The 12,161-nt window shown below is 38.5% G+C and overlaps 1 long non-coding RNA gene and 1 pseudogene across 1 annotated transcript; one reads left to right on the top strand and one right to left on the bottom strand.

The window, feature by feature from the left end:
* Nucleotides 1-302: 302 nt before the first annotated feature.
* LOC123408569 lies at nt 303-6,850 on the top strand (annotated as a pseudogene).
* A 534-nt stretch (nt 6,851-7,384) lies between these two features.
* On the bottom strand, nt 7,385-7,715 carry LOC123411074. The gene is made up of 3 exons (XR_006613166.1): nt 7,664-7,715; nt 7,479-7,540; nt 7,385-7,413 (listed from the first exon to the last, which is right to left on the bottom strand). It is a non-coding gene; the product is annotated as an uncharacterized LOC123411074 (long non-coding RNA).
* Nucleotides 7,716-12,161: the final 4,446 nt, after the last annotated feature.

The raw sequence follows: 12,161 nt of genomic DNA, 5'->3' as shown, positions 1-12,161 counted from the left end.
TTATGTCTCTCCATGAAATTTTACACTATTCTTATAGTCGTAAGAAACCTGGGATTGTGCTTAAACTCGATTTTGAAAAGGCCTATGATAAAGTCAACTGGGACTTCTTGCTTGAATGCCATGTTAAGAGAAACTTTAATCCCAAGTGGGTGGGCTGGATTAACAACATTTTGGTAGGAGGGACTGTTAGTGTGAAACTGAATGATGAAGTGGGGGAATATTTTCAAAGTGCTAAAGGTGTGAGATAGGGGGATCCCCTCTCCCCTTTTTTGTTTAACCTAGTTGTTGATTGCCTGACCAAGATGGTCCTTAATGCACAAGAAAATGGCCTTTTTAAAGGGCTGGCATCTGATTTGGTTGAACATGGGGTTGCTATATTGCAATATGCAGATGATACCATTCTTTGCTTCGAAGATAACCCTAGGGAAGTATTGAACATCAAACTCCTGTTATATCTCTTTGAGATCATGTCAGGTTTGAAGATTAATTTCTTAAAAAGTGAAATCTTCTCAGTAGGGGCTGATGATGATACTGTGAGAAAATATTCTGAGATGTTCAATTGTGAGATTGGTAGCTTTCCTATTAAATACTTGGGAGTTCCTATCAGCTATGCTGGTCTCAAGGGCTGTGAGTGGATGTTTGTGGATGATAAGTTTGTTAGTCATGGTGAATCATGGATCAGTGAAACACTGTCCAGTGGGGGTAGACTTATCAAAGTTAATGCTGCACTTTCACATATCCCCTCTTATTATATGTCTATGTTTTTGATCTATAAATCTACCCTGGAGAGATGGGATAAGGCCAGAAAGAAGTTTTTCTGGCATCGTAGTGGTAATAAAAAAGGTTACCATATGGTAAAATGGGGGAGAATCTGTAGATCAAAAAATAAAGGAGGTCTTGGCGTTAAAGATCTGAGAAAAAAATATTAACTTGTTGACTAAGTGGTGGTGGAAATTAGAGAAAAAGGAGGGGTTGTGGCAAGACATAGTGAGAGCTAAATATCTCAAAAAATCATCTACTATGCTGGCTAAACAGAAAGCAAATGATTCCCCCTGTTGGAAAGCAGTTTTGAAAGTTAGAGAATACTACTCCCTCCGTCCCAAAATAACAATCTTAACTTTGTACTAGCGCTAGTACAAAATTGTATTAAGCTTAAGACACTTATTATTGGACGGAGGGAGTATATGGCTAGGAGGGGAATCAGGGTTAATAAAGGTGATGTTGCCAGTCTTTGGTCTGATGATATGGGTGACAATTTTAGTATGAAAGAGAAGTTCCCTGATCTTTTTTAGATTTGCATTGAGCAAAATAATAATGTGAATAAAATAGAATCGATGAATCCTTGCAATTCTTTTCGTAGAAGGTTTACTAGTGATATGCAAATGAGATGGGATGAGCTCAAAAATTATGTTGTGAGTAAGTTGGACAGGGAGAAAAATGATGAAATATACTGGAAATTGGATAGTACTCATGAATATACTACCAATTCTATGTATCGTTGGTTAGAAAGAAACTTGGCTGGGTCAAATCATAAATGGATTTGGAAAACTAAGATACCTTTGAAAATCCAAATCTTTATGTGGCACATGTGCCAAGATGCTATCCTAACGAGAGACAATCTAAAAAAGAGAAACTGGCAAGGTGATCCTACATGTTCTTTCTGTGATCACAAGGAATCTGCTCAACATATTATGTTTCTTTGTCCTGTTGCTAGAGTTGTCTGGAGGACAGTGGGTTCGATGCTGGGTACTGAATATGTTCCTAATTCTATGTGGCAATATTATGCTTGGGTCAATTCTTTCTTACCTTCTTGTCCTGATGTGTATACTATTGGACTGGCTGCTATATGCTGGGCAATATGGCTGGCACGGAACCGTGCTACATTTGAAAAGAAATGGATTAATAATCCATTTGAAATCATTTTCACAGCTTGTGCTTTCATATTATACTCGACAGGGTTGCAGAAACCGGAGATGGTTGAGGTGATGAAAAAAGGTGCTGAGATGCTGAAAGCAAATGCTTCGCAAATGCTGCTGCTCTGTGGACCTCCAATGCCAGAACCCAGCAAGCAGAATGAGGGAAACGACAACTGGGACGAATGGTGATGCGCTCGGATATGAAGTTCTGGTGATGTGGATTTTGCAATGTTTACTCCTGTTTCGGCCCTGCGTGGCATGTCGTAGTTCTGGCGACTTTCTGGTTCATGTTATGGTAGAACTGATCGCGGTACTGGGTGTTTCTCTATCCTCCTTAGAGTCTTGGTTGGGTTTTGGGTGATGCTAGGTTTTCGCCCCATAGCCTTGTGTTCTTGATGACAGGCGCAAGGCGGTGGGTTTCCTAGCATTGCTCTGAGCTCGCTTCTCTCTCTTTCCCTTCTTCTCTCTGGTTTCAGAACAAAACAATGTATTTCCGTTATGCATTTAATGGAAAGGGGAGAAGCCTGGTTCAAAAAAAATCCAACGTTTATGGTTTAATCAACCGGATAACCTTTTCATTTTGATAGGTTTTGAGATAGCCTTTCTCTTGTGGCCGAGCACTAACTCTATGTCCTTCTTTAATCTAGCTTTGATAGCCAATTGATTTGTGATGTGTGAAATTGCCATTGTCTCCCGTGGAGTAGAGGAGCATATGCTAAGAGGGTGCTTGGATCCAAGGGACTAAAACTAGTCTAACTAAAATTAGTCTCTTTAAGAGGCTAAAGTTCCAAGCACCCCTGACTAAAGAGAGGCTAAAACTAGTCTTGAAGCTAAAATCTTTTAGTGAGGGGTACCCCTACTAAAATGTGTAATAGTCCTCTCTCTCCTCATTTAACTCCTCAAACGAGTTCTGGATTGGAGGGTTTGCAGGATAATAAATGCTCATTAACTTGATTTTAGTCTCTTTAGTATTTGGATCCAAGCATGGATGAGGCTAGCAAGTTTTAGTCTCACTACTTTTAGTCATGGGACTAAAACGTATCCAAGCACCCTCTAAGCATAGTGCTACCTCAAACGCATATGCCATGATTAATTAATCTATTTCTTTCTTGCCTTTTGGTTTCTCTTTTCTTTTGCGTGCGCAATAGGTCATGAAATTGTTGTGGACCTATGGCTGCTGGGCTTGCTGCAATGGCGTGCTAAATCTCTTGCTTGTCGTCATATGGTGGATTTTACCGGTGCGAAGGGCACTAGGTAGCTAGCGAGACGTGGATGGATACACAACTCTATATCAAGGTACTGGGTGAAAGCCCTTGTTCGTCTTAGACTCAGTAGTGATGATGCTTAGCATCGTTCCCCCTTCGAGGGCATTGTCTAGCTTAAATGTTCTATAATGCGTATAGTCATATTCTCATATATATGTTATCTGTTGGCAACGTAATTGCATGCGTTTATGTCGACATTTGCTTTGTAAAAGGGCCTCCACACCGCATTATATCATTCAACCGTGTACTTTGGCTTGTGCTTGCTCTATAAAAGCAGGGGCAAAATCTTGCTTCAAATGAATGGATGCACATGTGCGTGAGGTTGCCCACTCCCAGCTTCCAAATTCGCGGCCTCTTCGGTGGTGCATGCCCTCCATTGTGTGTCGATGGCCATCATTCTTTCAGTAATGATATCAATTAGTCATACAATCCAAAATATTTGAAGTCCGATTTTTCATTTTGTAATTCATTTTTTTCAAGTTTGACCAAATTTAGTGGAAAATTGTTAATATATAATAGATCCAACATATATAGTTTGAAAAAATGTTTTATGGTAAATGTAATGTAATGAAATTAGTTTTGTAAAGGCTCTTGTATTACTTTATATATTCGGTCGAACTTAAGTTTCATCTAAAACAAATCTAAAACATTAAATATTTTGAACAAAGGGAGTATAAAATTTATATGGTTTCTTGTGCGAACCAATATATTTACTTATCTTTTCCGTTCTTTTCTGTTTCTTTTATAAATGTTGTGTGAGTATGTGAATAGTGGTGTGAGTATGTCTGTGTGCTTAAGTTGGTATTTGGTGTGTTTGAAGAATGACGTGCCATGAAAAACAAAAATAATAAATATATACTTTTTATTTAAACAAATTGTTCATATTTTCATCTGTGTGCACTCTGAACTGTTGATCGGCACATTCGATCAGTAAATCACGACTTTTTAACACGCATCAACCATAATATTTCTAAGCAATATTCTTGCTTTCCTTGACTAATTGCATCGATGTACTCCCGCCGAGTTTCTTGTTACAATCCACACACATGCACGTATGAGGTACATCATGCATTGCCTTATGGGTGCACATGAGCTCATGGGAAGGAGTAAAACTGAAGTTATTTATTTCGGTAATAAAATGAAAACATGCACTCCAATGTTATGTGCGTACCTACTGCCGTGGCACCCCTAAAAAATGTAGTGCCACGGTGATGCAAAAACACGACTCGAGTAATAATGTGTGTGGACTTCTTTTGCCTATATGTTGGCCTTGCCGATAGAATAATGGTAGTCATATGGACTTGGATTCTTGTTTTAGCTAATTATGTGCAAAAATAAAGGTAGACGCATGGACTTGGACTCTTATTTTAGCTAATTATGGGCCACCTGTTGCTGCCTTGGCAAATCTCTTCCTAATAATCTCCCTAATAATAATAATAATAATCTCTCCCTAATAATAATAAAGCACGTATCGCTTCTGTCGTACGTCGTCGGCACTTTTTTGTACAAAAGCCCCTTCACTTTTGGGTATTCAACCCGCAGTCTCTGTGTAAGTCACGAGAACATGAGGGTTCTTCCGCCGGCGCCCCATCTATCCTATCCACGGTGCCCGCCGCCGAGACCGACGCCCCCATCCATCCTCTGTGTGGCGCCCGCCTCTGCCGCCATGCCCCATCCATCCTATCCGTGGTGCCCGTCCTCGCTCCTCCATCGCGGAATACGATCGAGATCGGCAGGATCCGCCGCATCTCGAGCTCCCTCGATGGCGCGCGCCTCCAACGTTCCGGGCATCAGCGGCCACCTCCGTGGGAGAGCTCCTCCTACCTCAGGATGAGGCGCATGAGCCGAGCCTGGCCATCACACGCCCGTGGCCGTGGCCATCAGCAGCGTTCGGCGGCGGTCGGCCGTTGGTGATTCGTGGGGGGCCGGGAAGCACCGGAGGTCGGTGCGAGGCGGATCCGGTCAGGATCCAGCGCGGCTGCTGACTCATTCAGTCGACGGGACGGCTCAGGTATCGCGCCAGGTGCGGCCGCCACGCCGCCGCCGCCAGGGTGTTCGACGAAATGCGCGTCCGGGACTCCGTCTCCTGGAACTCGCCCATTGCCTCCTCTGCCGCCTCCTCCTCCAACGCCGATGAAGCGCTCCTACAGTCCAGGTGGATGCTGCGCTCGGCCTCCTCCCGTGGCGCTCGCGTCTCGTGCGACCATGCCACGTTCACCACGGTCCTGTCTGTGTGCGCGCGTGCAGCGTCGCTCCCCGCATGTGCCATGGTGCACGGGCTGGTCGTCTCGCGCGGGTTTGAGGGAGAGGTGTCCGTCGGGAACGCGTTGGTGACCGCCTACTTCGAGTGTGGGTCTTCGGGCTTTGCCAAGAAGGCGTTCTATGGGATGGCAGAGAGGAATGTCATCACGTGGACGGCAATGATCTTCGAGATGGCTCGAGCAGAGCTCTACGAGGACAGCATCCTCTTGTTTCGACAGATGAGGCGCACGGTGGACGCCAACAATGCGACATACTCGAGCTCCCTGTTAGCCTGCGCTGGATCTCTGGCAGCCAAGGAAGGCAAGCATATTCATGGCCTTATTGTGAAGGCTGGACTCGCAACCGACCTCCATGTAGAGAGTGGGCTCATGGATGTGTACTCTAAATGCGGATTAATGGAGGATGCTTTGAGAGTGTTTCGTGCATGTCGGCAGCCTGACGAAGTTTTCTTGACAGTGATTCTGGTCGGATTTGCTCAAAATGGGCTGGAAGAGAAGGCGTTTGAATTGTTCGCTGAGATGGCGGGTGAAGGAATTTGCATTGATACAAACATGGTTTCTGCAGTTCTGGGGGCATTCGGTGCTTCCGTGCCATTTGCTCTTGGGAAGCAAATCCATGCACTGGTCATCAAGAAGTGCTTCGGAAGGAACATCTATGTCTGCAATGGTCTGATCAATATGTATTCAAAGTGCGGTGAGCTGCAAGAGTCTGTCCAGGTGTTCGATGAGACGCCTGGTAATAACTCGATTTCATGGAACTCGATCATTGCAGCCTTTGCGCGACATGGTCAAGGTTCTGGAGTCTTTCAACTGTTTGAATCCATGAAAGCCATCGGTGCCAGTCCCATGGATGTGACGTTCTTATCGTTACTCCATGGTTGTAGCCATGTTGGATCAGCAAAGAAGGGATTCTATGTCATTGTTGTATGGAGTCCTCCCAAGGGTAGAACATTATGCATGTGTGGTTGACATGCTTGGCTGAGCCGGTCAGTTAGAGGACGCAAAGTCATTCATCGAGGACGGACCTTTCAAGGACAGTGCTATCCTTTGGCAGGCCTTAATGGGGGCTTGTAGCTTCCATCGGAACTTGGATATCGAGAAATACGCGGCTGAGAAGTTACTCCTTGTGGACCCCGAGTCCCCTGCTTCTTACGTCTTGTTATCAAACATCTACTCAGCGGAGGGTCGATGGAATGATCGAGCCAAGGTTATGAAGAATATGAGGTAGATGGGTCTGAGGAAGGATACCGACAAGAGCTGGATCGAGCTCGAGAAGGAGGTCCATTCTTTCGTTGTCGGGTCACTCATGTATCGTCCTGATTCTGCTCCTGTTAACGATGTGCTGCTACAGCTTTCTGCAGTAGCCGGTGATCATCAGGATGACGTGATGGAAGACAATGCTCCCTGAATGGGACGTCGGTGTGTGCATACTTGATTCTAATGCACACAACATAGTGAAGGCTACTCCATGATCATGGCCTTCACGGTGAGTGGAACCCCGACAGGACCATGGTTGGTCTTCATTCGCGCTGCTATGATGACATGGGTATGGGCATGTATACTTCATGGCGAGTGGCGCCCAAGTGGGGCAAGGGGAAGTCCATGTCCCAGATGAGCTTTATGGTTTTGCGTGGTGGTTCCTGGAGATCACGACACCTCGGACTGGCTGCTACCAACGTTGCTTGGTGCTCTGCCACACAGATCATCTTGATCATGAGAATAGGAGCTGGGCTTCTTGACGCTGTCCACTTCGGTGGGAATCAGTTTGGTTAGAATCTTTATGAGCTTCGTCCTGGACAGATATTGATATAGAGCTATGATAAACTGCACCACAGCAATAGTACAAAAATTATGCAAGTGCAATGTTCAAGGGATATGCCTGGTTCCGAAGCGAATGGTAGATAGACTTTCTGGTGCGTTCAACGAACTAGGAGAACAACATCATAGTAATGCAGCTCTTGAGCTGCCACCCTACAAGCAACAGCCATGTAAACAAACCTACAGATTCAGAAATACTGAAGAATTTTTTGACAGACCAGTGCATCTTGAAGTATGCGTGTAAGCTTCAAGTCACGGTAAGGCACGTGATTTGGTTTAGCTGGAGATGAGAAAAGGATAAGTAAAGCTGATCATTAATCAGAAAGGTATAATAGTGGTGTAGTTACGTTTTCTGTTTAGTCTTTGCACACAGTATTGTTGTATACTTGTACTTGCCACTTACCAGCAGTTAGGGCATTGATAACATTTCCAAGAGCTGAGAGTGATTTGTTGATAAGATGAATTTGGATGTTGCTGCCTTCTTCTACCTACTGCTGTCCCTCCAGGTTCAGGATGCAGCAGCGGCTGATCTTGGCTTCACAAGAAGCAATTTCCCACGGGAATTCGTCTTTGGAGCTGGAACCTCGGCATATCAAGTAAGCCGTGGCGTGTTTAGTCCATCGGGTGCCATTGAAGATGGTGTTTTTTTCTTCCCGTTGCAACGCACGGGCCCTTTTGCTAGTACTAATAAAGCACCTATTGCTTCTGCGGTACGTCATTAAATTATCCCTAAAGTTCGTCAAAATTACCCACCAATGTTACTCGTAAGTGACAAAAACGATTTGTTTTTTGAACTTCAATTCGGCTCTTTTCTGATTCTAAAGGTTACGGTTACTATATTTTCTCACACACACAAAGTTAGCCCAATTGGTTGGGTTCGCCTTGTTCCACGCAGGAGACCCGAGTTCGATCCCCATTCCAACCTTTTTGTTCTTCTATTTCACATTTTTTCTACTTTTTTTTCTTTTGCCTTTATTTCAATAAATTTTGCACACATGTTAATTATGGATTAAAGAAATGTCAGATTTGTAGATATAAATGTTCCCATATATACAAAAAAATGTACAGTATGTATGGACAATAAATAATATATATTTCTTTTATTTTAAAAACTATTGATCGTGTATTTAGAAAACTTCAAATGTGCATAGAAAAATGATTTCTGTGTATAAGAAAACATATACAAAAATATATAATGTATACGGAACAAAGTAGATATAAAAAATAACTTTTCAAAAATATTAATCGTGTATTTGAATAATATAAAACATCTATATAAAAAATGTTGATGATGCAAACAAAATATGTAAAATGCGTATTAAAAAAATTAAACATCAAAACTCAACAATGTTTCTGATGTCACACGCAAAAAAAGTTTCTAATGTATAAAAAATATACAATGATGTTTATACAAGCTTTATGAAAACAAATGGCTTAGCTCTAATCTTTCATATATATATAAACTGTTTTGCTAATTATTTTTTTAAAAATATTGATATTGATACGCAACCTGGAATATTTGGTAGGCATGTACTTACAAATTGATTGTTTTCGATGAAGTTGTCTAATATGTTTGCAACCAAATTAAGACTTTACTTAGATTACAAATGTAAACACATATATCAGCAAGATAAAAATAATGTTATTATGCATATGCTATCATTAATTAGCAAAACATACTTTGCCATTTTCATCATAATTCAAATAATGTTCATGGATCTCAAGAAATGTCCTAAAATTTTAAGAACATAATGTGATTACCATAATTGAAGATTATGAATTTTTTTTCTTCCGTTGCAACGCACGGGTCTTTTTGCTATAATAATAAAGCAAATAGGGTTTCTGGTCGTCCGTCATGAAAATTACCCTTAAAATTTACATAAATTACCCACCATGCCACCGGTAAGTAATAGAAAACGTTTCACAAAGCAAAAAAATCATGGACTGGGCCTGCCCATGTAAAAACCTCCTATATTACGCTCTGCACGCTGGGAGAATATCCAGCACATCGTATGGGCCGGCCCATGCACAGGCGCCTGCTTTTAGTTCTGTTTATTTATTTATTTTCAGTTCCGTTTTATTTTTTATTTTAAATAAATTAAAATTCAAATACTCTTTAAAATTTTAATAAACTGAAAATTATAAATCAACATATTTAAAAAGTAAAATGTTTGTGACTTCAAAAACTGCCCGGAGTTTTGTATAAAATGCTCGCATATACAATAAAATGTTGCAATTTTAGAAAAATATTTGTACAATAATAAAAGTCCATGATTTCAAATACAATTCCATGTATTCAAAATTATTAAAGGAATTTAACAAAATGCTTTCTAATTGAAAATATGTTAATGCATTTAAGAAATGTCCTAAATTATGAAAAATAGTTAATGCCTGTTTTGATAGTTTCTTTTTTATTTAAAATTTTCCATTCCATTTTTGTTTATTTCTAATTTAAATAATTTAGAATTACTTAAACTTGTGCATATTAAAAAATAGGAATTTTGAAATAAAATGCCGACAAAAACATAATGTCCATGAATTTAACAAATATATTACTGATTTATAACAACGTTCATGAATTTAATAAATATATTACTGATTTATAAAAATGTTTGTTTATTTAGTACAACTTCATGCATTTCAAAAAATGTTTGTGAATTTAAAATAAAATCCTCCAACATAAAAAATTATGTTCGTTTTTTCTTGAATTGGTCGCCAATTCAAAAGAAAATATTTAAACCCGTTCGAAATATAAAAAATATTCATGATTTTTAGTAAATGTTTGTAAATTGTAAAAAATGTTCTTGATTTTAAATTTTTTCCATATTTGTAAAATTCTTCACGAAAGATCTAATGTATGTAATTAAACATTAATGTTTCTAAGTCTTTGTGACAATATAACTGTGTGAATTTTGAATAATTAACTGTTGGATGGATCGAATTATTATTGTATGTTTTATAAAAAATTTTATTCAAATTAAAAATAAATCTTTGAGTTACCAAGATTTTTGACAACCATGATATATATGTTTTGAAAATGTAAAGTTTGCTTCGACTTGTGAATAAATTTAAAAGAAGAAACATTTTCTTGCATTTGTGCATAAAATTTTAAAATCAAGCGATGATATGTGAACATAATGTGGCCACCATCATTAAAGATTATGTTTTTTGTGGCAACGCACGGGCCATTTTGCTAGTTAAAGTCAAAGCCGGTTGAACATGTAATCGTATGGACCAAGGACTCTCCTTTTTAACTGATTATTATGGTCTCCTTTTGCCTATCCGTTGTTGTCTTGTCAAGTCAAGGTCAATCATTACCATTCATTGTTTATAACTTTATAATATTAAATCTTCATCGTTTGTTTTCTATCGTTTTAATAATATCTCTCCCTAATAATAAAGCAAATACGGTTTCTGGTCGTCCGTCTTGAAAATTACCACTAAAGTTTGCATAAATTACCCATCATGCCACCGGTAAGTAATGGAAAACGTTTCACAAAGTGAAAAATTTTGGACTAGGCCGGCGCATGTAAAAACCTCCTATATGACGCTCTGCATGCTGGGACAATATCTAGCACACCATATGGGCCGGCCCGTGCACATGCGCCTGCTTTTAGTTCTGTTTATTTATTTATTTTCAGTTCTGTTTCATTTTTCTATTTTAAATAATTTAGAACTTCAAATGATCTTTAACATTTTAATAAACTGAAAATTATAAATCAACATATTTAAAAAATTAAAATGTTTGTGACTTCAAAAACTGCTCGCATATACAATAAAATGTTTGCAATTTAAAAAAAAAATGTTTGTACAATAAGAAAAGTCCATGATCTCAAATACAATTACATGTATTAAAAATTATTAAAGACATTTAACAAAATGATTTCTAATTCAAAATATGTTAATGCATTTAGAAAATGTCCTAAAATTTGAAAAATAGCTAATGCCTGTTTTGATAGTTTCTTTTTTTTATTTAAAAATTTCCGTTTCATTTTTGTTTATTTATAATTTAAATAATTTAAAATTACAAAAACTTTTGAATATTAAAAAAATAGGAATTTTTATTTAAAATGGTGACGAATTTTTATTTTGAAATAGAAATAGGATTCAAAAAAGTGCCGGTTTTTTTTGCAAATTCCAAAACAATGTCCATCAATTTAATAAATATATGACTGATTTCTAAAAATGTTTGTTTATTCAGAAAAACTTCATGCGTTTCAAAAAATGTTTGTGCATTTAAAATAAAATCCTCCAACATAAAAAATTATGTTCGTCTTTTCTTACATTGGTCGCCAATTTAAAAGAAAATATTTAAACCCGTTCGAAATATAAAAAATATTCACGAATTTTAGTAAATGTTTTTGAATTGTAAAAAATGTTCTCAATTTTAAAATTATTCCCATGTTTGTAAAATTGTTCACGAAAGATCTAATGTATGTAGTTAAACATGAATGCTCCTAAGTCTTTGTGACAATATACCTGTGTGAATTTTGAAGAATTAACTGTTGGATGGATCGGATTATTATTGTATGTTTTTTAAAAAAAATCTTGAAATTCAGAATAAATCTTTGAGTTACCTAGATTTTTGACAACCATGATATATATTTTTTGAAAATGTAAAGATTGCTTCAACTTGTGAATAAATTTAAAAAAATGAACATTTTCTTGCATTTATGCACAAAATTTCTAAATCAAGCGATGATATGTGAACATAATGTGGTCACCATAATTGGAGATTATGTTTTTTCTTCCATGACAACGCACGGGCATTTTGCTAGTAATAATATAATAGATAGATGGACGTTGTTGTCCATTTGCTTTTTGTTGAACGCATGTGTCGATCGATTTTAAAAAACAGACATGGACAAGCCGACACACGATTTAAACGGACGAAAATCGGA

This window comes from Hordeum vulgare, chromosome 7H (genome assembly GCF_904849725.1).
Source record: "Hordeum vulgare subsp. vulgare chromosome 7H, MorexV3_pseudomolecules_assembly, whole genome shotgun sequence".
In the NCBI taxonomy this organism is placed as follows: Eukaryota; Viridiplantae; Streptophyta; class Magnoliopsida; order Poales; family Poaceae; genus Hordeum; species Hordeum vulgare.
This window is presented reverse-complemented; position numbering and strand designations above follow the sequence as displayed.